We start from the raw sequence: 27,629 nt of genomic DNA on the forward strand, positions 1-27,629 counted from the left end.
AAACCTGGGTCCTCCATAAAAGCAACATATGTATCTCTCCAGCCCCCAGATTAATTATTTCTTTAATGAGACACTGTGCTTTTCCTTCCCTTAGCATAGCCCCTACAAAGCTGCGGGGTTTGGCTGGTGTCTGCTCACCCCTCTACAACCTTATCTTTTTCTCTCTTCTGTCTCCTTCTTCCCGGTGCAGGTCAGAGCCTAAGAATGGCTTTGCTGTACTTGGCTTCCCTGCTCTTTGTCTGAGCACCACCCGTCACCGTGGGTTGGCCCCTCCGTCCAGGTGACTTAAACAGCGGGCATTTTCCTTCTCTGCCATTCTCCTCTGGACGGCTGCTGAGGTTTATAGCTTGCCTGCCCCAGAAGTTTTTTTTTTTTTTGTCGTTGTTTTGTTTTTTAATACTAATAAAAATATCCTTGAACTGTTGTTTGAGCCCTTGTTCAACTCTCTCATATTAATAAGACTTAAACTCCAAGAGGGATCACAACCTCCCCATATCAATACTGGCACAGTAACAGACACAGATCAGAGGAAGAGCCTAGAGGAATAGATACAAACCCACACAGAGGCAGCTGAAGTATCTGTAGAAAATACAGCAGCAGAAATTATAGCCTCTTCACATGCAGAAGACAGAAATTCCATCCTTCTATCTCTCCTTCTTAGTTTGGCTTCTATTCTGTGTGAAAACACCATGACCCAAAGCAACTTGGGGAGAAAAGGGTTTGCAGTAGTTCTCAGCCTTCCTAATGCTGCGACCCTTCAGTACAGTGCCTCAGGTTGTGCTGACCCCCAACCGTAAAATTATTTTTGTTGCTACTTCATAACTGTAATTTTGTTACTGATATGAATCATAATGTAAATATCTAATATGAAGGATATCTGATATGTGACCCTTAAAGGGGTTGCAATTTATAGGTTGAGAACCTCTGGTTTACCTGTCCTGATAACAGTCCTTCACTGAAGAAATCCAAGCCAGGAACTCAAGGCAGAGCTGGTCGGTGGTGGCACACACCTCTGGGAGGCAGAGGCAGGTGGATCTCTGAATCTGAGGCCAACCTGGTCTACAGAGCAAGTTCCAGTGCAACCAGGGCTGCACAGAGAAACCCTGTATCAAAATACCAAAAACCAAACAAACAAAACAACTCAAGGCAGGAACCTGGAAGAGACTATGGAGGAATGCTGCCTACTGCTTTGTTCTTCCTGACCGGTTTAGACGTTTTCTTATATACCCCAGGACCATCTATCTTCCCGGGAACGGCACCATCCACAGGGGACTGGGCCCTTCCACATAAACCATCTATCAAGAAAATATCCCAAGCTTACCTATAAGCCAGTCTAATGGTGGCATTTTCTCATTTGAGGTTATCTCTTCTCAAATGACTTTAGTCTGTGTCAGGTCGACACCAGGTGGTGGTGGCACATGCCTTTAATCCCAGCACTCGGGAGGCAGAGGCAGGTGGATCTTTGTGAGTTTGAGACCAGCCTGGTCTACGAGAGTTAGTTCTAGGACAGGCTCCAAAGCTACAGAGAAATCCTGTCTTGGAAAAAAAAAAAAAACAACAACACACTTACTGTGACAAAAATTAATTCCCTCCTAATAGATCAAAGCTTTAATGCAAGACCTGAATCTCTGAAATTGAGGAAAATACAGGGGAAAAAAACTTCAAGCTATAGATAAAGAGGCAAGAGAGATGGCTCAGCGGTTAGGAGCACTGGCTACTCTTCCAGAGAACCTGGGTTTGATTCTCAGCACCCACATGACAGCTCACAACTGTCTATAACTCCAGTTCCAGGGGATTCAACATTCCCTTCTAGCCTCTGAAGGCACCAGGCACACAAGGAATGCGCAGAGATTCACGCAGATAAAACACCTAATCACATAAAATAAAGAGAAAAAAAATAAAAACAAAACAAATCTATACAGGTATACTCTAGGGCTCTCTCAATAGGACCCAAGTTGCTCAGGAAATGAAGCAATGTTTGACAAATGGGATTGCACAAAACTTCAAAGCTTCTGTCCAGAAAGGAAAACAGTGAAGAGACAGCCTACAGATGGGAGAACGTCTTTGCCAGTACACCCGACAGATGATTGATGTCTAGAACATATGAAGAATTAACAAAAAAAAAAGGCAAAAAACGAAACAATGAAGCAACAAGTAAACAAACAAACCAACTAAAAACTGAGCAATGAGAGGCGCAGGCAGTTGTTGAAAGAGGAAATTCAAGCGGGTCGATAAGCTGAAAGGGCTAACCTCACTGGCCACCGGGAAGTTCTGATTTGCCTCAATCCAAATGAGGTCATCAATAAGGAAACAAATACCAACAGAGGCCGACAAAGACATGGACAAAAGGAACCTTACATCCTGCTTGTTGGTGTGCAAACCAGTGCAGCTGTGGAAGACAGAATGGAGGATTCTCAAGAAACCAGTGGTAGGGGCAGCATTAAGGCTCAGCAGTAAAGGGCTTTTCCTGCCAAGCCTGACTTCTACCCCTAGGAACCACATGATGGCTGAAGAGAACCAGTTCCCTGTAAGTTGTCTTTTGACCTCCACATGTGCTTTATGACATATGTGTGCACATCTTCACGCACACATGCACGCAATACACGTGTGCGCACACACGCTAAATGTTCAAAAAAAAAAGAACCTCCCCCAAACAAACAAACAAACAGCCCACCTAACAACAGGCCTTCCATGTGACCCAGCCACCCTGCCCCTGGTTGTTTCCCCAAAGACTCCATGCTGACTTATTAGAGACACTTGCACAGCCATGTTGCTTGCAGCACCAGTCACAAGAGCTAAATGATGGAACCCGCCTAGGTGTCCATCAGCGGAGGAATGTGGGTAAGGAAATTGTTCTCAGCCATAAGGAAGTTATTGCTTGCAAGCAAATGGATGCAACTGGAGATCTTCTTAAGCAGGCAAAGACAATCACAGAAAGGCAAATGCTGTATACTTTCTCTCGGTTGTAGTTCCTAGAGTTTTATATAAACACATAAAATCATACATACATTATATATACACATATATACATACACACATTATAGATACATACATTATATATATATATGTGATTTGAAACTAGATGTAAAGTTATCTAAGGGAACAGAGCGTGGGGAGAGTGAGAAAAGGAAGATGGAGAAGCGAGGGTTTACGAAATGGAGGGATATAAAGGCTCAGAGATGAAGAGGAGGGGCTGGAGAGCTGCTCAGTGGCCAAGAGTGTTCACCGCTCTTACAGAGGACCCGGGTTAGGTCCCCAACAGCCATGGTGGGTGGTTCACAACTGCCTGAACTCCACTCCAAGGGATCAGACCCTTCTTCTGGCCTCAGCAGGCTCCCCCATCCCCAAATACATCTTTTTAAGACCAAAAAGAAGAAATATTGGTTTGTTTTCTTTCTGTGTGAGAGGTGGTTGCTCCGGCCTGGAATCCTGGAGATCTGACTAGGAATATGGGGACAGCACCAAGAATCGCTCTTCCTAACCTCGGCAAATCTGACCGGGACTTATGAGGACAGAATTGCTGAAATCCTAACCTTGGCTCCCATAGACAGCCTCTGGTCAGGGTAGCCTTGCAGAGAGGGCCTCTCTGGCTGCAGGAATGGACCGTGTTTGGGGGAAAGGGCAACATTCCTGGGTAGGTTAGAAGCTCAGCTACCGGATGCGCATCCTTCTTTCTGGGCCAATGACTGGAGGATTCTAAGGCAGGTCAGTGGGCTTGACTCAGGCCTAGCCCCTCGGCTTTGGAGGAATGCTTTGCGCAGGGCAAGGCCGGGCCATGCTGCTGATGGCCCTTGTTCTTCCAAAAAGGCTCTGCTGCGATTTTATTGCTGGGTGTCACATTCTTGGCCTTAGACACAGATAATTATTGTAAGATCCTTGCTTTCACAGAGCTTACGGTTTGGCTGGGAAAATAAAGCAAAGAAGTTAAAACGTGACTTAAACAATTTAGATTATGTGCTTAGCAGGCACATGGGAAGATGGTGCTAGCGGGTGCTCGGGATGGTCAGGGAGGCCTCTGGGAAGGTCTGGAACAAGCAGGAATCCAAACTCAGAAGCCCTCCGTGCTTTCTTGTAAGTGCACAATTTAGAGTTGAGAGCAGAGAAAGGGCCAGCTGCGAGAAGGAAGGCCGTGGAGCTGATTTGCCAAACACTGTTTGTTATGAGTGTGGCGCTAGGTGGAACCTTTAGCGGGTTCCTTGGGGGCGGGGGGTAAAGACAAATACGCCAGGCAGAGTTTGAGTGTGGAGTTTATTGAGAGAAGGATAAAAAGGACAAGAGAGAGAGAGAGAGAGAGAGAGAGAGAGAGAACTGCTTACCACGCACAGGGGTGACTGCACTGTGCCAGGTTCCCAAGGGGCAGGGCCAAGGTGTGCCTGGTTGCTAACACTGGCCTTGCTTTTTTGGTGGGGAAAATCTATACATAGTCATATAGGAAGAGCACGTGGGCACAGACAGAAGTGAGCCTAGTCCTGAATGTGCTCCTTTCCGAGTCACGGTCACATGTCCAAAAGAAATAGCAGGTACATTCCTGAGCATGGATTTAGTCCTTGTGAGTTTCTCTCCAGAGCCTTGGGTGAAACCACAGACAAACTTTGAAGGCACTTCAGCAATGTTTTAAAGAGACAGCCTCTCCCCACTAATATTAGAGCCTGGCTTGCCCAGTGTCTGACATCAGTACACAAACTTCACTTACTGTGACCAAAAGTGTGGGGAGCCTGGAGTGGTGTTGCATTCTTATAATCCCAGCACTTGGGAGGTGGAAGCAGGAGAAATTCAAGGCTGGCCTCAGCTACAGAAGAGTTTGAGGCTAGCCTGGGCTACATAATAGCCTGTCTACAAAAACAAACAAAGCAAAGCAACAAAGGTCTGGCAATTATTCCTGACCAACAAGTAGGTCTTTGGGGACAACTGTGTGTCCTATATGTCAATTTCATTCTGATACCATCCGACCTGCCTGGAGATAGCCTCAGATCCCACAGGTTGATGGCGCCAAAACTGCCTCTACATCAAGTTGTTCTGGTGACTCATGCTTGTAATCCCAAACTGAGATAGGAGGAATACCAAAAGTTTGAAGCCAGCTGCATAATGAGTTTTGGACAGCCTGGGCTACAGAGTGAGACACTGTCTCAAGCCAAAACAAACAAACCAACAAACTTGTCTCTACCTTAAATGCCAATCAAGACCGTGGGTCTTGATTCATCTGTGCTTTTGAGTGACTATAAATTGGGGTTCCTGCCCCTTTCACTGGGTTTGACCACTTGTAAGAATCCTGAATGTGTTTCAGTTTGTTGTAGAAGACACTAGAAGGTATGTGACACAGGGAGAACATGGGGGACCTGCAGGCCTTCCAGGCCCTGGCATGCGTTCAGTAAGCTGGAAATATATCAAATATTGTACTTTAAAAAAATGTATCTATTTATTGGGAGCAAGGGACATGTGAAAGTCAGGGGACAACTTGAAGGAGTCAGTTTTCTGATGTGGGATATGAATAACATTGGTAAATAAAGAAGCTGTTTTGGGCCTGTGACAGGGTAGAGCAGAGCTAGGTGGGGAAAACTAAACTGAATGCTGTGAGAAAGAAGGCAGAGTCAAAGAGAAGCCATGTAGCCCCGCCAGAGACAGATGCCAGACAGAACTTTACCCGGTAAGCCGCAGCTACATGGCGATAAACAGATGAAAAGAAGTAAGTTAAATCCACAGAGAAACCCTGTATCGGAAAACCAAAAAAAAAAAAAAAAAAAGAGAGAGAGAGAGAGAGAGATGGTGGAGATTTTAGAGAGTGATAGAATACAGAAATTAGTCAAAGTATCATTTGACAACCAAGAGATGGCCTAGGGGATGAGACATGCCACAATAATAACTGCCTTGTTGGCATAAGGATTATTTAGAGTTGAAGATGATTGAGAAGTAGCAAGACATCCAACATGTCCTCTACTCTTCCCTTATTTGCTTACAAACCAGACATGGTTTCTAACTGTAAAATTATCTCCCTCTCTCTACCAGCATGAGCACAGATGGTTCTGCTTTGTTCAAATACTTCATGTGCATGAGCGTTCTGTCTGCATGCATGTTGGAGGACCATGTTACACAATGCCTGTGGAAGCCAAGAGGGCGTCAGATCCCTGGAACTGGAGTTACAGGTGTTTGTCAGCTGCCCTGTAGGTGCTGGGATTTGAACCTGGGTCCTCTATAAGAGGTTAAGTGCTCTTAAGAGCTGAATCATCTCTCCAGCCCATTTCTGTTTGAAGAGCTGGGGTCAAACTCGATCTCACACACAGAGAGCGTGACTCTGCTACTGAGCTACATGCTCACTGCTCCCCGCTAGACTTTTAGTTACTGGAGACAACTCTAGATGTTTGAACTGAAAGTGGCACAGTGCATAACAAACGGTGCTAAGTAGTGCACCCTGCATTGTTACCACCCTTCAAATCGAAGCCATTTCCTGTGTCTTGTCGTTTCTCTCCTCTTCTCTTGTTGTTATTGGCTGTACCTAAGCTAGTTATTGCTGAGTTTCTCTGTGTATATGCATTTCTGTGGGTAATAAAACTCTTTTTTTTTTTTTTGGATTTTTTTGAGACAGGGTTTCTCCGTAGCTTTTGGTTCCTGTCCTGGAACTAGCTCTTGTAGACCAGGCTGGCCTCGAACTCACAGAGATCTGCCTGCCTCTGCCTCCCGAGTGCTGGGATTAAAGGCGTGCGCCACCACCGCCCAGCAGTCCAAAATCTTGGAAATCTGTGGTAACATTTACTGATGTTTGTCAGAATAAATACTCCATGTGGTTAAAAAATAAAGGTATACTTTATATCATCTAAAACATTAAGCAGAAGTAATGTTAACTTAATAAACCAGTAAAAATGATGAGCTAAAGAAAATTTGGGGGGCTAGGGAGATGGTTCTGTGAGTACGAGTGCTTGTTGTGCAAGCATGAACTAAAGGGGAAAGGGGGGTTTGTTTAAAATAGTAAATCAGTAAGTCACTTCTAAATTTAAAGAAAACAAAATTGGAGTTGAAAGAATAAGTAGGTTTCCAATTGGCTATTGCCGTTTTTCTTTGAAAAATAAACATTTTTTAAAAAACGAAAAAAAAAAAGAGTTTAAATCCCAAATGCCCATGTAAAAAGACAGGTGTGATCTGGTCAGTGGTGGTGCATGCCTTTAATCCTAGCACTCGGGAGGCAGAGGCAGGTGGATCTCAGTGAGTTCAAGGCCATCTTGGGCTACAAAGCAAATTCCAAGACAGTCAGGTGTGGCTGGATCCAGGGCTTTGTGGCTGAAAGTACTGGCAGCTCTTCCTTAGGACCTGGTTTTGATCCTCAGCTCTGATGTGGCAGCTCACACCCTGATCTAGTTCCAGTCCCAGGGCATCTGACACTCTTCTGGCCTCCAAGCACCCTGTATGCAAGTGGTGCCTCCTCATGCATGCAGGCAAAAAAGCCATATATGAAAAATAATAAGATAATAACCAAAGCCTCCTGAAAAAGTCAGGTTAGCAACCTGACAAGATGACTCAGCAGTTAAGAGCACTGGCTGTTCTTCCAGAGGACCTGGGTTCAATTCCCAGCAACCACATGGTGGCTCTCAGTCATCTTTAACTCTAGTCCCACTGGATCCAATACCCTCTTCCGGCCTCTGTAGGTTCTACCTGTACAAGGTTGAGCAGATATACATGCAGGCAAAACACCCTTACACATAAAATGAAAAGTCCAAAAGAAAAAGCCAGATACAACTTTCTGTGCTGTATCTGCTGCACAGGGCAGACAGGAAGAGGTGGATCCTGGGAGCTGGGCTTGTTTGAGTGAGAATTAACCCCCCATCATGGGCTTAGTCCTTAGTTGGTGAACCTTTAGGAAGGATTAGGAGGTGTGGTCTTGTTGGAAGAGGTGTGTCACTGGGAGTGGGCTTTGAGTCTCTCTCTCTCTCTCTCTCTCTCTCTCTCTCTCTCTCTCTCTCTCTCTCTGTCTTCTACCTGAGGCTCAGGATGTAAAGCTCTCAGCAATTACTATTACTTTGGCACCAGCCGCATCTGTCTTCTTCCCGCCATAATGATCAGGGACTGACCCTCTCAAACTGTGTGTCAGCCCCCAACTGAATGTCTTCTTTTCGAAGATTCATGGTGTCTCTTCACAGTGCAAGAACACTAACTAAGACACTGGCCAGCAAGCCGAGCCAGAACGGAGAGCTTCTGGTCCATAGAGAGAGCCTGTCTAGAGGCAATAAGGTGAACGCGCTAGAACGAGACTCTCGAGGTCCTCCTTTGGCCGCCACATGTACTTGTTAAGAGTGTGTGTACCTCTCTCATACACGTAATAAAAGATTTAAAATATGTTCATTCGAATTGAAATGTGCATTAATTTAGTCACATGTGTATAAATATGGTCCATGCCTGTGACTAGGAACATAACCACCTGTGAACTATACTCCAGTCCATCTTACCTTTTTTTTTTTTTTTTTTGGCTAAACCCAAATCATTAGTTTTTTTGTTTACTAGAGCTTTGTCTCATCATGTTAACTTGAGTTTCTAAAATCTTTCTGAGTTTTTTTTTCCAATGAGAATACTTCTTTGCTAAGAGTACTGAAGGATCAGTTTCCTTAATGTCTGTGAATTTTAGAAAATATTCAATTTATATGATGCTTATTTATCCCAAAGCCAACTGAAGTAGAGCCCTCCTCTGAGAGTTTATAATCTAACTTGTTAGGTCCATGTGGAGGCAGGAAAGTACATATATTCTAGCCCTGAGAGGTAAAGGCCCGCCTGGGTTCAGGGATGTACCTGGACAGAGAAGTAAGAGCAAGCCCTTAGAGACTTTTCTCTAAGACCTCAGCCCTGACCCTGAAGAGTGTCACAGTACCAGAGAGAGCCAGGACCCCTCTCCTTGTGACCTGGCTCTGGATGGACAGAGCGACCAAGACCAGCCATGCACAACAGCCCTGCTTTCGGATCATGGTGGAAGGCAGCCAAGCCATAGAAATACCTCCCAGACACTGATCCTAGGTCACCCACCTGCCAGGCCCTCGTGGCTAGAGCTACTGAAGACAGCACTTAGAGATCTCAACAGTGGTGTGTGTGGCCACAGACCACTGCTCTAAAGGAAATAAGAGATGCTTTATCCCGAGCCACACAGGAGTGATGGAGACCCAGGATGCAGATGCAGGCTAGTCTACTCCTAAGTAGGAGAGGTTATATGGACTTTTGTAGCCAAAGGAGGAAGGAAGCCACAAACCAATGCATTTAAAAAAAAAATTGTTCTTGGTTTACATACGGGTGTCTTGCCTTCATGTGTATATATGTACACCATATGTGTACCTGCCGCCTGTGGAGGTCAGAAGAGGGCACTGGATTCTTTGGAACTGGAGTTATGGATGGGTCTTTTGCACAAGCAACAAGTGATCTTAACTGTCGAGCCGTCCCATAATCCAGCCCCATAAATCAATACATTTAGCAAATACAGCGGTGGGGGCATTCGCAAGATCGTTCTTTTGGGTCTCAGCTGTTACCTGTTAGCATCTGCGCGTGAGGGCTGCTGGAGGCAAGTGGTCTGCCTTTCATCAGGCTACAGCAAACATTAACTAAGCTTAACAATACATTCCAAGAGGTTTACCCAACAGTCATGAGAATGTTAGGCCAGATGCAAAGGTTAAAAGTAAATGGCATGGGGGAAAAAATAAACAGTGTGGGGCTGAAGGGATGGCCTAGGGGGAGAAGTGTGCCTGCTGACCAAGCACGGGGCACTGAGTTTGGATCCTGGGCACCCAGGTAAAAGTTGGATCTGGAGGCGTGTTCCTGTAACCCCGGTGCAGACGTAGCGTGATATCGAGGGGGGGGAGGGGGGAGCTTGCTGGCTAGCTAGTATTTAGGGAGAGATCTTGTCTCAAAAATAGATAGATAGATAGATAGATAGATAGATAGATAGATAGAAAGGTTGAGAGTCCTAGAAGACACCTGATATTAACCTCTGACCTCTGTCCACATGTGCAAACATGGGTGAGCGTACCTGTGCACATATCACACACACACACACACACACACACACACACACAACATTTTTTATAGTTTTTTTAAAAAAAAAACACCAAAAAACCAAACCCACTGTTTGTCTGACGGGTCTAAGAGAGCCTAAGATGGTTTTGGCTCCAGGAGCTCCCCTCTGCATCTTCCCTGGCTCTGTCAACTGAAACCAGAGTGCCCTTCACCCTGATGCCTTATGTCACTCCTTGGGATGCCTTCAACTTCTGACTGCTGGTCACCTATGTATTTCCTTGCTCAAAGATTGACTCTGCGTTTCCCGGTCTAAGGTCGATGGCTAACAGTTCTGCCCTCTGAGAGGCTATGACTTGTTCCATCCCCTGCAGACCACACCCAGCCGTCAGCTAACCAGCTGTCTGAAAACGTTAACATCCTTGACCTGGTAAAGTCCAACCCGTGGCTACCGAACTGAGAAGAACAATGCTTTATTCTTCCAAGAGCCAGTTTGAACACAGGAGTTCCGCCTGCAGCGTGCGTCACAGCAGCCCAGCCTCAGGGTGGTCTCTTAAGACAAAGCCCGTGTCCAAATCCTGACCTTTCCTCCTCTACCAGGTACATCCGACCCACACCCCGTGGGTCTCCTGCAATCAAGGACAATCGGGAATGCACGGTTTACAGCCCTACTTGAGGTAGGAGATGTTAGTATGTGATTTAATGGTTTGTTTGTAACTCGACTGTGCAGTTCTCAGGCATGAACTTTACAGGTGAAGATGTCGAGTTGCAATATCAAAAGGCTGCCCGCCTGCTGGGTGAAACCTCCTTTGGACCTGCTCCTACACGGGCTAGTTCTGAATGAGAGCCTCTGCCGTGTGCTGCTTAGATTGCAACTGAGCGAAACCTGAATCCTGGGCGCTCTGCTACTCAAGAAGGACAAAACCATTCTGGGTCTCCTGGGAGTCCCAGCGGCTGCCTGGCAGAGGAAGTGCGGCTGTGGAGGGGTGTGTACTCTTCTTTTGAGATGCCCCCGAGCCTCTGTTTCTTTGTGCTTTCTGTGAGTCTGGTGACGGAGCAGAGCTCTCAATGGAAGGGCATAGTGTGGGCTGAGTCTCCTTGCCCACTGCTGCCCCACCTCTGTTCTTATCGCCAGCAAAGGAGGAGGACCAGCAGTCACCAGTGATTCAGTACTCCTCCAGGCCGTTGTCTAACCTTTCACACACAGGCATTCTGGTACCGACAGCATCACACGGATGTATTTATGAGCCTCTGACAGCTCGCTCTCCAGAACAATTTAAGTTGGGTGCGGTTGTGTACACTTGTAATCCTACTTGGGAGGCTGTGGAGGCCTCACTCCAGAGTGCAAGGCCATCCTGAACTCACACAGAAAGGCCCCATCTCAAAAAAAAAAAAAAAAAAAAGAGGAAGGCTTTACATTTCTTTGAAGATTTCAAAGGATTTAATGGTCCACGCTTAACGGTTGTAAAGAGATCTCCAAAGAGGAGGCAATTATAAAGTTACTTCCTTTAAGGACCTTTAGGAAAAGCAAGTTAAAATCTGAAGACTTGCTGGGTATAGCAGCATAGGCCTTTGCCTGCAGGACTTGGGTGACAGAGGCAGGAAGATCTCTGTGAGTTGGAGGCCAACCAGGGCTATAGAAAGAGACCCTGTCTCAAAAAAAATAAAAATATCTTAAGATTGTACAACTTGTCGTGTTCCTTATGTTTCATAAGTTACCAGTGTGTGTAAAATGTCCAAATAGCCTTCTGTATTGACTTCATTTCATTCCTGTACTTTGTATAATTTATTAATTTTGTGTGCAGTACTGAGGACTGAACCCAGGCTTTCATAGATTCTAGACATGCTCTCTACCACTGAACTGCATCAAAAGTCACTTATGTATTTGAGGTGGGGTCTGACTAAGCTGCCCAGGCTGACCTTGAGACTGTGGAGGTGGTTAGGTTATAGGCCTATACCAGAACGTTGTATCATTTCCAGTCTTTTAAATGAATTGAGAAGCCAGGTGGTGGTGACTCCCACCTTTAATCTGTGAGTTCGAGGCCAACCTGGTCTACAGAGTGAGTGCCAGGACAGCCAGGGCTACACAGAGAAACCCCTGTCTTGAAAAACAAAACAAACAAACAAAGTGGATCCAGAAGATCTCGTGACCTAAGAACTTGCCCTGGGGAGTGTCCATCTGAGAATAAATGCTGCCAGGCTGTAGGGGGCAGTGCCTTGGTTCATAATGTCCTTGTTGATCCTGTCTAGTTGCTCCATTGAGTGTGAAGTATTGAAGTCTCACGTTATTGGTATTGAATCATCTTACAGCTTCCTTCAATTCTGTCCATTTTTGAGGCTCGGCTGTTAATTGCAAATGCATTTATAATTGCTATATTATTGATTGACTCTCTCTCACACGCACCCTCTATTCCTGAGACAGAATCTTGCTACAATTACCAACGCCTTTAGACCCGCAGTCTTCCTGCTTTCCCTCTGGAACGCTGCGGTGTCGGGCACGCCCCTCCATGCCTGGGCTCGCTTGTCTCCTGTTATAAACCCTCCTTTACCTCTAGCGACCATTGTTCCTATGCCACTCTAGCTGCTATCAGTTATCATTCACCTGGTAGATTCCCCTCCCACACCCTTTCAGTTCCAGCCTCTGTGTCCTTCGATCTCAAATATGGCTCTTTTGCGCAGCATATGGTTTGATCGTGTTTTGTATCTCTTTTGTCAATATTTGCATTTTCTTTATCTTTTCATGCTGCTGAGGCACATTGGGTATAGCTTAGCAGCTTGGGACTCCGGTTGGCTTGGGACACACTCAGACCTCTCCTCTAACAGTGTATCTGGCAACCTAGCAGTCCCATCTGCATGCACTGTGCACACACCCTTCTCCCAGCACTGCACAGAGCAACCTAGTACCCCCATCTGCATCAAGCTGGACGTACACCCAGCTCCCAGCAATGGAATAACGCCTCTCACAACAACCATCAATAACTCCTCCTTTGTGTTCCATTTCTTTTTTCTGTTAATGTGCAGGGGCAGATAAAATAATCACAGGGTCTTTTTTTAAAATTTTAATTTATGGCAGTGCACCGTGTGCACCCTGGTGCCTGTTAAAATCAGAAGGAGACAAATCTGCTGGAGTTGGATTTACACACGGTAGTGAGTCAACACGTAGGTGCTGGGAACCGAATCTGCGTTTTCTGGTAAAGCAGCCAGTGCCATACTCCCACTTCTGTGCTCAGTTTCTACCTGAACGGATTTGGACATATTCAAGATCTGGAGCTAGGGGCTTGATCCAGCCTGAAACGGTTCTGGGTGCATGCGCAGTAAGGCAAACTGTGCTCTCAAAAATGCAGTTTTTACCTTATATTCTGCTTATTCATTCTTGGACGCACCTACGATTAAAATCAGATGCATTATGGGAAAAGTTGCAAGCAACAAAGAAGAGCTTACATAGCCCAAGCCTATCAATAAAGACAGAGCTCCACCCTCTGCTCTTGGTGACCCGCCTCTCCTCCCTTTTGACCCCATAGGACAGTGACTGGGACATTCGAGTCCCTAATTCTGAAGAGCCACAGCATCAGGCACCTGATCTGCACTGTTACCTCTGCTTTTGAATACAGTCCTCTGCCATTTTGAAAGCTAGTTCTTTGAATAAAACTCTGAAACCTAGAAAGACCTTGTTCAGATGGTGACACCCGGAAACAGTGCTGGGCATCTTTTCTTTTCTTTTCTTTTTTTAAAGATTTATTTTTTATTATGTATACAGTATTCTCAGTATTCTGTCTGCATGTCTGTATGTCTGCCTGCAGGCCAGAAGAGGGCACCAGACCTCACTACAGATGGTTGTGAGTCACCATGCGGTTGCTGGGAATTGAACTCAGGACCTTTGGAAGAGCAGGCAGTGCTCTTAACCACTGAGCCATCTCTCCAGCCCTGGGCATCTTTTCTAGATGCCTTGCACACACTAGGCAATTGATCTGCTTTCAGACTGCACCTGCATTTCACTTTCTTTCCTCCTCCCCAACTTTTCTGTTTGTTTGTTAAAAGAAGGGGACTCTCTATACAGCTCTAGCTGGCCTAGAAGTCATTATGTAGACCAGGCTGGCCTCAAACTCACAGAGATCCACCTGCCTGTGCCTCCTGAGTGCTGGGGTTAAAAGGATTGAGATTAAAGGCGTGTGCCAGCATGCCTGTTTCATCCAGTACTGGAGATGGAGTTCAAGGCCCCGTGTATGGTGAGTGCTTTACCAGCTGAGCTACACCCTCTGGCCCAGTGTAATTACTGATGGGATTGAATTTACACCTGTCATTGTAAGGGGTTCATTTTAGTTTCTTATGGGGCAGGTGTCTAGTAATTAAGTCTCTGGTTTGTGTTTTGTTTTCATGTGAAACTGGCTTAATTCCTTTTTCTTTCTCCCTGCTTCCTTCTGTGCTGGGAACCCAATCTAGGCCTTTGTGCATGTTAGCCAAGTGCTCCACCATTGAGCTATAGCTCCAGACTCCGCTTAATGGTTGAATGATAGTTGTGTTGGGTATAGAATTGTCAATAGTTTTTCTTTTAGGATTCTTTGTCATGCCACTGAGTTTTTACAAATCAGTTATTGATCTTACTCAAGATCACTTATATAAAATTAATTAGTTCTTGTTTTCTTCAAGATTCTTTTTTTTTTTTTTTTTTTTTTTTGGTTTTTCAAGACAGGGTTTCTCTGTGGCTTTGGAGCCTGTCCTGGAACTAGCTCTGTAGACCAGGCTGGTCTCGAACTCACAGAGATCCGCCTGCCTCTGCCTCCCAAGTGCTGGGATTAAAGGCGTGTGCCACCATCGCCCGGCTAAGATTCATTTTAAAATATTTTCTATGACAAATATACATCCCTTTGAAGTTAGCCTACTGGGAATTCTCTCAATTTCTTGACTATACAAACTTATAAATACTGGTTTTTGTTAAAATTTTTTAAGTTTCTTAAAATTAAAAAAAGATTATTTGTTTTATTTTATATGTAAGGGTACTGTGTATTGGTGTACCATATACATACAGTGCCAGAGGAATCCAGAAGACTTTGTTCCCTGCAACTGAGTTAGACAGTTGTTAGATGTTGTGTGGGTGCTGGGAATTAAACCTGTGTTCTCTTGAAGAGTAGCCAGTGCTCTAAACTGCTGAACCAGTTCTCGAACATCCTTTCCATACATTCATTGCTCTTTATACTTGATTTGAAAAGTGACTGCTTATTTCATTTGCACATTCATTTACTGGATTATTTGTTCTTTTGATGTTTAAGCTTTGAGTTCTTCATGTATCTCCCCTGGGCACTAATTTTCTGTCAGATGAATAGCTGCCAAAGCCTCTCTCCCGTTCTCTAGGGTGAAGGCTCACTCTGGTAGCTTTTCCTCGGCTGTGTAGGAACTTTTAAATCCTTTTATCAAGACTCGCTCTTTCCTGAGTGACGTGAGCCACAGCTGGAAAGCCATTGCTGTGCCTGGATCTGGAAATGTTTCCCTTTAACAGTGTCTCATATTAAGGTCTCTGGTCCTTGTTGAGGTGCACTTTCTAGTCTATGAGACTATAATAGAAACAGGAACCTCATTTCAACCTTCTGCATGTGGACATCCAGTGTTCCCAGGACTGCTCATTAAGGAAGCTGTCTGGAAGCTTTGTCATGAATTGGATGATTATAGCTTCATGGGTTTACTCCTGAGTCCTTCATTCCATTCTGTAGATCATAAGTCTGTTTCTGTGTCTTTGGAATGGAGTCTCTGCAGAACAGCTGGAGGTGTTAATCCCACTGAATGAGAGTAAAGACCTTTACCCAACTTCTTTGGTCAAATTATGGAAGCTTTATTTTCTGTCAGATGGTGCTATACTCCCTAAAGTGGGGTTTGAGAAAATAGCATTAAACATACAAAAGAGTGGGGTTTATAAAGCCAAAAAACCTGCAAGGGAATGGGGTGTCCAAGGTTTTTGGTTATGCAGGAACTTGAGTGAACATCTCAAAATTATTTGGCAGAATGTCTTATCAGGGTGGAGGTTAGGGGTGTGTGAGATATGTCAAATTCCAGATCGTGGGCCAAGACGTAGTCAAATCCAAGTTCTACAGAAGACAGGAATGAACTTAATCTTTGACCTTATAACAAGATGGCTTCTAATCTTAAAACAGAGTTAGGCTGATTCATCAAAACTTGCTATGTAGATTAGGCTGATCTTGAACTAACAGCAAGCAACCCACCTGCCTCAGTCCCCCAGATGCTGGTATTTCAGTTATAAGCCACCACACCTGGCTTCTATACTATAAATTGAAATTAGCTACAGTAGTATCATGCTTCCCCTCACTTCAAGCTTCCCACATTGTTCAAAATAATCTCTTAAGGGCTGGAGAGATGGCTCAGTGGTTAGGAGCATTGCCTGCTCTTCCAGAGGTCCTGAGTTCAATTCCCAGCAACCACATGGTGACTCACAACCATCTGTAATGAGGTCTGGTGCCCTCTTCTGGCCTGCAGACATACACACAGACAGAATATTGTATGCATAATAAATAAATAAATATTTTTTTAAAAAAATCTCTTAAGTGATGTTCTTCAGTGACGTTAGAGGCTACACCCCTAAAGTCTCACCAATATGACTGCCCAAACTTGATCTGAGCAAAGCTGACACCAGTAGACATGGTAAAGTGGACGGGAGTGGCTATCCCACCAGGCTGCAACCCTACACAAAGAACTATAATCAAATGGTTGAAGCCGGGAGCAGGAGAGTGGTCTTCCCCAGGGAAGAGCACACCAACTGGTTGTCCAATGCCAAATGCCCTGAAAACATGTATACAAGTAACATTATATGGACGGAGCAGGTTATATTTGGGAATATGCCTGTATATGCACATATGTGGTGGTTTAGATGGGAATGGCCCCCATGGGCGCATATATTTGAATGCTTAGGGAATGGCGGCATTTGCTGCAGCAGGTGCTGGGGACCAGCCTCAACAAAAACATCACTTGCCAGGGTAGGGATGTGGGGATCAGAAAAATACGTAAAGAGTACAAAGATGTGAGTAAAATAATAAAACAGAAACATTTAGGATAGTACCAGGAGGGGGTTCCGGTGAATACCGAAGTCACCTGTGTTTAATTCCAATTACATAAAATACTCTGATTCCAAAAAGTAGGCATAAGATGAGAAACTGCATTAACATGATACAAGGAAACAAATGGACCAGTTGAAGTTTGAGGGCTACATTCATAGTTAAACATTCTGTTGCTAGAACCAAACAAGTCACGCTCACGCCCTAGACCAAAACATTCTGTAGGCAAACCACTCCATGGGTGGAATCCATTGTTTTCCCCTTAAGGGAGTAGGAACTTAGTTGGATCCTTAGACTTTTGTTTGAGGTAGAAACATAGCCACGTCTCTATATCTGAAATACAAGGTCTGGCTATTAGCCACACCTGTTGACAATAATCCTGAGAAAGTAGACCTCTGATCTAAATCCACCTTTGTTTGAGGTAGAAACAGACAGTAACCTTGAAGGAATAGAGGTGAGTTCCAACTCTCTGACCTGTGGTCAAGGTGGAAATAGGCTCACATTTTTGGGCCTCCACAAGCAGGCACAGCTATTCCTCCTCTACTTACTGGAGGAAGTATGCCCCTGGGAGTGGGCTTTGAGGCCCAAAGGTCCAAGTCAGGCCCAGTGGCTTTCTGTCTTCCTGCTGCCTATGGATCTGAATGTAGAACTATCAGTTACTTCTCCAGCACTATGTCTGCCTATGTACAGCCATGCTTCCCGCCCCATGATAATGGACTAACCCTGCTCTGAAATTGTAAGCCAGCCAGTTGCTGTGGTCACGATGTCTTCTACCAGCAATAGAACACTGACTGAGATTATATATATATATATATATATATATATATATATATATATTAAATGCAATAGCCATTCGTGAAAGTGGGTCTGCAGGGAGAACCTGTCTCTGCCTCCTGAGTGCTGCGGTGGGAGTAAAGGCATATTGTTCTGGGGTATATTGTTGTGTTCTGACAAAAAAGCTGGCCTGGATGTCAGAGGGCGGAGCAAGGCCCTAGTTAACCATAGAAACTGGGCAATTGTGGCTCATGCCTTATTTCCAGCACATTTCAGCACTCAGAAGTGATAAGGTGGGGTGGAGACAGGATCTCAGCCCTTTGGGTGTAGGAAGGAGACAGGTAGGAAGCAATTGGGCAATTGGTGGCTGCTCCTGGCTCTTTGATCTTTCAGGTTTTTACCCTGATATCTGACTCCAGGTTTTTATTGATTAAGACTAATTAGATTAATGCTTCCAATGTGCCCCCATACCTGGCTCTATTTTTGAGAAATTATTCTTTTTTTTTTTTTTTCGAGACAGGGTTTCTCTGTAGCTTTGAAACCTATCCTGATACTCACTCTGTAGACCAGACTGGCCTCAAACTCACAGAGATCTGCCTCTTCCTCCCGAGTACTGGGATTAAAGGCATGTGCCACCACCGCCTGGCTTAGAATTATTAATCTTAGAACCCAGTCATTCTGACAGATTCACAAATAAATTAACAAGGGCATGAAATCCACATGGATTTGGCCAGTTTGTATTTTTAAAGCAACTGTTTTCTACCTACAGGCTCCTAAAAGAAACACACATGAGGGGGTTGGGGAGATGGTTAAGTGGTTAAGATCACTGACTGTTCTTCCAGAGGACCTGGGTTCAAGTCCTAGCCCCCACATGGTCCACAACCATCTGCAACTTTGCTATCCAGGGGATAAGATACCATCTTATGACCTCCACAGGCACCAAGTATTCATGTGGTACACGCTCATCTAGGCAGGCTAAACACTCACATGTAAAAATAAATAGAATAAACTCAATAAATAAAAAAAAAACAAAAATAAAAGAAAGAAACACACACGAAATCCTGGTTTTTCTCCTTGACCTCAAATTCTTGCTTGGGCTGGGGCTGCTTTCTAGGTCCTCTGCTTTCTCCAAATAACTCCAAAGCTCACACAGGTTGCAGAAGACCAGGGCCAGACCTGAAAGTTGAGACCGAGCTGAGCTCCCTGAGACGCGCCTGAGACCTGCATTGTTCTGGTCCGCGTTTCTGCTAAGGCCCAGCGTGTGTGGTTTGCCTCGGTGGCTAGACAAGCTGCAAGGTCCTGACAGAAGCTATAGCAACCTGCCAAGATCAAAACAAGAGGCGGCTTACGACTTAAAGGCTTTCGGGAAAGTTCAAAGCGGCAACTATAAAAACCCACCTGACTTAATAGGACCTTCTTTAAAATAAGTCAAATACACTCTGAAATCTGCAGCCCAGAGCCACGTAATTTCCCTCACCAAAAGCTTCTTTTGTCGTCCAAAAATGTATTTCCTATTTCTGAACCAGTGCTCACAGTCCACCACGTTCGGTGGCTTGGAGGGCTATGCTCTCTAAATGAAGGACCCCTGGGAGCCTTGACCTTCATGGTCATTTTGCTGAGACTTAAAATCATTATGGGGGTGGGACGTGAGGCTCAGTGAGCAAGAGTACAGAATCCTGACCACAGCTGGGCCGCGGTGGTGCACACCTTTAATCCCAGCACTCGGGTGGTATAGGCAGACGGATCTCCTTGAGTTTGAGGCCAACCTGGTCTACAAGAGCTAGTTCCAGGGGCAGGAGAGATGGCTCAGTGGTTAAGAGCATTGCCTGCTCTTCCAAAGGTCCTGAGTTCAATTCCCAGCAACCACATGGTGGCTCACAACCATCTGTAAAGGGGTTTGGCGCCCTCTTCTGGCCTTCAGGCATACAGACAGAATATTGTATACATAATAAATAAATAAATTTAAAAAAAAAAAAAAAGAGCTAGTTCCAGGGCAGGATCCAAAGCTACAGAGAAACCCTGTCTCGGAAAACAAAACACACACACACACACACACACACACACACACATAACAACAACCAGAATCCTGACTACCAGGGAAGTCATCAGTGAGGGGTCAAGACCCCTTTCTGCTCTTCCGGAGGATCTGAATTTAGTTCCCAGCGCCCATTTCAGCTGGCACACAACTGCCCGTACCTTTATCTTCAGCAGATTCAACACCATGGACACCTGCACTTACTTGTACCCCACCCCTAATACGCTTACATTCCCTCCTCTCTTCCCAGTCCGTTGCCCTTCCCATTAGAAAAGTGCAGGCCTTCCATGTGTAATCAACTCACTTTTAAGGTTCCATTTTGTGAACAAACGAATTCATTTGAGAGGAGAGCGCCACTGGAGGGGTTCCCTGCTGGAAAACAGCCTCCTGAGAAGGTACCTGCCGATGAGCCTTGGGCCGCAGGGCCGGGCACACTTCCGCTGACAGCCAATCTGAGCAGCTGTCCAGGGGGTGCCAGTGCGGAGCCTGTGCTAAGGCTCCAGACGCTGCCGAAGACAAGCCATGTTGGTGGAGTCAGGCTTTCTGTAAGTAGGCTCCGAGGGGCTCCAAATGAAGCTGTGAAGATGAATTCTGTGCTGAAGCCCCAAGTTGTTGGAGATGCCAGGACCGTGTGACGAGTGTCGGGGAAACCCGCGGGAGCAGTGTGGAGCTGGTCTAGAAGAGGCAAGGTATGCTGCCCACAGCAGAGCTGAGGGGCAGGGGCTACTCAAGCCCTCTGGATCCGGAATGATTCCGCCGCAAGCATGTCATGCCTGACATAGAACTGCAGGATTCGGTTATTTTTCCCTCCTGGGTTTTAGTCTTCCTCTGTTCCGATCTTCCCTTACTATGCCTCCATTCATCCCTTCTGGAATGGGAATCTTTATTTTTTGCCATTGTATATGGGAAGTATGTCACCTGTATTTTGATTTTACATCGGCTAACAGTTAAGAGGGTGCTTTAGGTCTCAGAAGAGGTTTTTGGACTTGTGAACAGTCTCAAGATTTGTTAAGATGATAGGGATTTTTAGAGTTGAACAAGATGCATTTTTCAGTATGAAATAAAAATGAGACTTTATGGGCCAGGGATGTGATGCTGGTCTCCATAGCGAGTTCCAGGCCAGACAGGAACACAGTGAGATGCTGCCTCCATTATGACAATTATAATAATAATATGCTTCAGAAACATCTAGCAGACCCAACCTAAATGTGAGCAACACTACTACCAGGACTGGACTGAATGGAAAGAGCCCGTCCCCTGGCCGGCAGCAACCTTCATTTCCTGATGGGACACCGTCTGCCCAGAGTCTCACACTCCTGCTGCCCTGACGGTCGGTCCACTCAAATTAAGAGCAACACAACCCCCCCTCCTTAAGATACTAATGACAGCAGGGCAGAGGTGGTGTGCGCCCTTAGTCCCAACACTTGGGAGTCAGAGACCACCCTGGTCTGCTGTGCTAGTCCCAGGATGGCCGGAGCTAACACTGAGAAACCCGTCTCGAAAAACAAAACAAAAAAACACAAAAGAGGATGATGAAAAGATTCTACATTCTGCGGACAGACCGATACAGGTCGATTTTCCTAAACTCATCTGAAGTAATCCTTTACCTTCACAGAAAAGCTCAGGGCAAGGGATGGTAGAGACGCCATGAAAGTTCCGGGAAGAATTTCTCCCCAAGCTGAGGAAAATACCAAGTGACAGAAGCTGTACTTTCCTACATCTCAGCTTCAGAAGTTAGAAGATGTCCTCTTGTTCCGTCAAAGCTACTTGAAGAGATGTGTGACAGACCCAGGCATCGAGCTGCCGGCACTCGGCTGAGGTACTCCACAGACTAGTGCTGCTGGAGCCAAGGGAAACCCACAGCTCCTGTTCCGTTTGGTAGTAGCTAGGTCTTCATTGGGATGCAAGGGCACACATCTCCAAAAGGGGAGCAAAAATCAATCATAAAGGGGGAAGGAGGGAGCTGAAAAGATAGCGACATAAAACGCACTGAACATAAAGTATGGGAACACTTGTAAGGAAATCAAATCAGCAATAAACAAGAGAAAGATTCAAAGCAGTTCAACATAAACCGACATAGAGCTTGTCATAGATGTCTCAGGGAGTAATAGCAGAAAGGCAAACATGCTGAGAATGAGGGAAGAGGATGACTGGAAAGGGCTGGTGAGTTGGCTCGGTGGACAAAGGTGTCTGCAGTCAAGCCTGACGATCTGAGTTCAATCCCAGGGCCCACATGGTGGAAAGAGAGAACCAACATCCCCAGGCTATCTTCTGACCTCTGCATGTTGCCATGGGAGCCTCCCACACAAAACAAATAAGTGTAATAAAAAATGTCAGTGAATGAAATAATGAGAGAAGGATTATGGCAGTAGAGGACAGAAAACATGAAATTCCAGAATTGCCATTGTTTCCGGGGGCCCTGGAGACCGTTCAGTGGCTGATGGCACGGGCTGCTCTTCTGGTGGACCCAGATTTGATGCCAGCAACCACATGGTAGCTCACAACCATCTATAATTCCAGTCACAGAATACAATGGCCTCTTCTGGCTTCTGCCGGCACTGAGCATGCATATGGTGCATAAATATACATAAAAATAAAATAAAACTAATTAAAAACTAATAACTGCTGTGTCTAAGTAGAGGGGAGAATGGGAAGGAAGTCAAAATAGAAAAGTTTTTTAAGCTTCTAGCTCAAAGATCACTATATTAAAGAAAAAGGTAACTAGATCCAGGTACAAAATAAGAACACTATCAGTTCTGAAAGCAGTCAGAATAACAAAATTTTTTTTTCTTTGAGACAGGGTTTCTCTGTAGCTTTGGAGCCTATCCTGGAACTAGCTCTTGTAGACCAGGCTGGCCTCGAACTCACAGAGATCTGCCTGCCTCTGCCTCCCGAGTGCTGGAATTAAAGGTGTGCGCCACCGCCGCCCAGCCACGAATATTATTCTTGATTCCTACAACGTCAAACATAAGACACCTGTGGAAAATGGATGTCAATATGGGGAAGAAAGATTACGACTTTCTTAGTCCTAAGTAAGCCAAGAGGATGTAGTAAAACAGGTATTGTCAAAGCAGCGTCCATGAGTCCCATGGGTCTTTGAAATCTCCCCACTGTCGCTGTGTAACTAGCTCCTTATTGGCCTCCTTCCTGTGGTGTCGTTTGTGCGGTGCGGCTGGGCCATGGTGCCAGCTACACTGGTCACCACTGCTCCTCACCTCCACACACTCACAGGAAAGGAGGAGCGTCCTGGGTGGAACGAGAACTCTCATTTCCGTAAGTTTGAACCTGAGCGTACATTTTTCATCCTATTCCATGGAACAACTAGGGATTACCCACAAAGCACCCTGCAGCCTATGGATTGGAGGATCAAGGGAACACACGTGTGAACTGCAAGCTAACCTGCCTGCTGCTTTCAGGTAGCATCACTGTCGCCTGAAAAGGAACAAAACAATCTGGTTATTTCAAAGAAAGCAATTTTTTGTTTTTGTATTTGATGTCAGTGATGATGGCCTCGCTCACGAGGTGTGAGGTTCTGTCCTCAGCACCAGAATCAAGACAAGGTCTGAAGTTCAAGTGTAGAGAGAGCTGTGCCCGTCTCTCTGGGCTCAGATCCCTAGGACCTGAAAATGTTTTCTGATGAGCCTTGTGGTCACATAAATGATTGTGACTGCTTTGATATCATTTAATGAAATGTGCAAACATTTGCAAGATATATAACTCAGTGAACCAAATTTTCCAGTTGGCCAATTGCATGGTAGCCACAAAATCGTACACAGGGAAAGATTCCTTTTCCACTTATGAAAATGCAGATCAAAGGGTTCTGGGTGCAGCAGGAGGCTCAGCGATAGAGCTATTGGTGTCACGTGGCTACTTCGTTGTAAGGAACAACTCCTTCTTCGGCTTTAGTACAGTGTCAAGGGAGGACACCCAGAATTACTTGAAAATATGAAATGTTCTTTCCCAGTTCGATATGTGGGAGAGGCCAGCTTCTTATTCCATTTTCTAACTGAGATAATATAGCAAATTGAATAGAAGAATATATAAGAGTGTCACTGCCTTCTATCAAGGCATTAAGCTCATTTGCACAAAAATGTATTTTATACCTGACCAAATGAATCTTCCTGAAGACACCAGGAAAGTTCCTTAGATATGTGAGGGCTTCTTAAGACTTGAGCTGAGGAGATGGCTCAGTCAGTCAAGTGCTGGTCCAGCAAACACGAGGGCCTGGGTGTGGTCTCCTTTCATCACGTGGGCCCCGAGATGCGGCCTCGAGATGCAAACTCAGATGGTCAGGCTTGGAGGCGGGATTATTACCACTGTGCATCAGGCTGGCCAATGCTATTTAAGACAAAACCTGGAGGCCAGGAAATTGTAGAGTCTCGGTACTGGAAAAAGGCAGAAGAAGGGAAATAAATAATTTGTGATGTGCTGTCTTATTAGCTGAGTTACTTGTACTCAAATAGGTATTTAAAATCATTTGCCTTGGGCTGGAGAGATGGCTCAGCGGTTAAGAGCATTGCGTGCTCTTCCAAAGGACCTGAGTTCGATTCCCAGCAACCACATGGTGGCTCACAACCATTTGTAATGGGGTCTGGTGCCCTCTTCTAGCCTGTAAGCATATATGCAAACAGAATATTGTATCCATAATAAATAAATAAATATTAAAAAATAAAATAAAATAAAATCATTTGCCTTTCATTTTTATTTAAAAATACACACATAAACCATCCTATAGCATCACAATCATCCTATAGCTAGACTTAGAATGGGGTCTCAGCTCGGGTTCTTACTCCAAATCCACGCCCCTTGCAGTTCACTATACATCTTAGAGTTTGTTTAATCCAAGTGAGCTGTCCAATCGGTTGCTCAGTTGCCCCTTGGGACAGCACTCCAGGGAGTTGGAGAGATGGCTCAGTGGTTAGGAGCACTGACTGCTCTTCTGGAGGACCCAGGTTCAATTCCCAACTCCCACATGGCAGCACACAACCGTCTGTAATTCCAGTTCCAGATGATCCAACACCCTCGCACAGATGTACACGCAAAATACCAATGCTCATAAAATAAATAAAATTTACAAAAAGAACACTGCTCTTATGGAGGACCTGAGCTCAGTTCCCAGCATCCATGTCTTGCGGATCAAAACCACTTGTAACTCCAGCTCCAGGGGCATCTGATGCCTCTGCTCTTCCTGGGCACCTGCACTCAGGTGCACATACCCACAGGCATAGATATAAATAAGAAATGAATCTTATTTTTAAAAAAGTGAGCCGAGCGGTGGTGGTGCATGCCTTTAATCCCAGCACTCGGGAGGCAGAGGCAGGCGGATCTCTGAGTTCGAGACCAGCCTGGTCTACAAGAGCTAGTTCCAGGACAGGCTCCAAAGCCACAGAGAAACCCTGTCTTGAAAAACCAAAAACTAAATAAATAAATAAATAAAAAATAAAAAAAGTGAGCTTCACCAATAGTTATCAGCCCAGGGTCATCTTATTTATATAATAGTCCAGTTTGTTTGTTTGTTTGTTTGTTTCTTTCTTTCTTTCTTTCTTTCTTTTGGTTTTTCTTAGGGTTTCTATGTGTAGCTTTGGAGCCTGTCCTGAAACTAACTCTTGTAGACCAGGCTGGCCTTGAACTCACAGAGATCCGCCTGCCTCTACCTCCCGAGTGCTGGGATTAAAGACATGCGCCACCACTGCCCGGCCCAGTTTGTTTCTTAAAGTTTGTTTATTTTATGCAGTATGCATGTCTCTGTGTATATGTACCTGTGTGTGAGGGTGGCCGTGTCTGTGTGCTTGAAGAGGCTACATGAGGTGCTGAGCGTCCTCTGTCAGTGTCTGTCTTAGTTAGGGCTTCTATTGCTATGATAAAATGCCATGACCCAAAGCAAGCTGGGGAGGAAAGGGTTTATTTGGCTTATGCTTCTGTGTTATAGACCATCATTGAAGGAAGTCAGGACAGGAACTCAAACAGGGCAGGAACCTGGAGACAGGAGCTGATGCAGAGGCTGTGGAGGGAGTTGCTTATTGGTTTGACCATCTTGACTTGCTCAACCTTCTTTCTCATAGAACCCAGGGCCACCAGCCTATGGATGGCACCACCCACAATGGCCTGGGCCCTCTCTCATCAATCACTAAATAAGAAAATGCCCTGGAGGTTTTCCTTTAACCCTGTATTGTAGAAGCATTTTCATAATTGAGGTTCCCTCCTCTCAGATGACTTTAGCTCATGTCAAGCTAAAACTCTCCAGCACACTCCCCATCCATTCCTTTCAGGTCAAGATTTCTCCCTGAACCTCAGGTTCATGACTTCTAGGCGAGACTGCAAACCAGCAAGTGCCAGCAATCTTCCCTGAGAGCTGGGGTCATAGGCGTTTGTGGGGACACCTGGCTTATTACAGAGATGCTGGGATTCAAATTCTAGCCCTCATGACTACTGAGCAAAGGCTCTGAACTGTTGAGTCATCTAAGCTCCATTTTTTAATTTCGAGACTGTGTCCCATGCAGGTCAGAACAGCATTGACCTCTCTACATGGCTCAAGATGACCTTGGATTTCTGCTCTTCCTGCTGGAACTACAGGTGTGTGTCATACATGTGTGTGTCATACATGTGTGTGTCATACATGTGTGTGTCATACAGGTGTGTGTCATACAGGTGTGTGTCATACAGGTGTGTCATATAGGTGTGTGTCATATAGGTGTGTGTCATACAGGTGTGTGTCATACAGGTGTGTCATATGGGTGTGTGTCATACAGGTGTGTGTCATACAGGTGTGTCATATAGGTGTGTGTCATATAGGTGTGTGTCATACATGTGTGTGTGTCATACAGGTGTGTGTCATACAGGTGTGTGTCATACAGGTGTGTCATATAGGTGTGTGTCATATAGGTGTGTGTCATATAGGTGTGTGTCATACAGGTGTGTCATACAGGTGTGTCATACAGGTGTGTATCATACATGTGTGTGTCATACAGGTGTGTGTCATACAGGTGTATACTAGGGATTGGCTCCAAGAATCCGTGCATGCTAGGCAAGTACTCTAAACTCCCATTTTATCTATAGACTGCTTTGAGGAGTTTCTCTACGTAGGAAGCTGACGTGTTGGGAAGCTCCTAACCATAAATACCAATATCCTTCGAGGTTGTGCATAAGGAGATAGTGGAAAACCATCAGCTGGGCGTCTGTGTTCTTCTATCGCAGGATTTTACTTCGGCACCAAGGCAGATATCCCGCGAGCTGATGCAGCAGGAGCTGCAGAGCCCCTCACCCGTCTGGGTGCCTGGGAATGTTGCAGTGGCTGCAGCTGTGGTGAGTTCTACATACAGAGAACAGATTGCCATTGAGACCCAAGTCTGGGGCTGGCAAAAGGCCTGACTTCCACCCTGGGAATCTACGTAACACACGCAGAGTGAAAGAGAGAACCGATTTCACAAGGGTTGTCCTCCGGCCTCCACAAGCGTGTCCTGGCAATCCTCCCCTCTCATACACAATAATGATAATTTCCAAAATTTAATTAAAAGAAGCATGTATGGTAAATTGACTGAAGAGGTGTATTGGCATTTCAATTGTATTTTAATAAATAAAGACTGCCTAAAGATCCGAGGATAAAACGGTCCCACTGGCCAGTCTTAGACAGATTATGATAACACACACGTTTAATCTCAGTAGCCACACTAGTTGCCCTAGAAGTCAGGTGGTGCATGCCTTTGATCCCAATGGTTTATGCCTTTAATCCCAGCCTTAGAGAAGAACATAAGACAGGGAAGACAGCTCTCAGGACATTCTCACCCTGA

At 45.3% G+C, this 27,629-nt stretch overlaps 1 long non-coding RNA gene across 1 annotated transcript; it reads left to right on the forward strand.

Moving 5' to 3' along the window:
* Positions 1-10,370: 10,370 nt before the first annotated feature.
* LOC121446546 lies at positions 10,371-27,145 on the forward strand. Its single transcript, XR_005974063.1, has 3 exons — positions 10,371-10,652; positions 26,343-26,415; positions 27,037-27,145. It is a non-coding gene; the product is annotated as an uncharacterized LOC121446546 (long non-coding RNA).
* The last annotated feature ends 484 nt before the right edge of the window (positions 27,146-27,629 follow it).

This window comes from Microtus oregoni, unplaced genomic scaffold, assembly GCF_018167655.1.
Source record: "Microtus oregoni isolate MIOR12 unplaced genomic scaffold, Mior012 000003F_ref0000135, whole genome shotgun sequence".
Classification (NCBI taxonomy): domain Eukaryota; kingdom Metazoa; phylum Chordata; class Mammalia; order Rodentia; family Cricetidae; genus Microtus; species Microtus oregoni.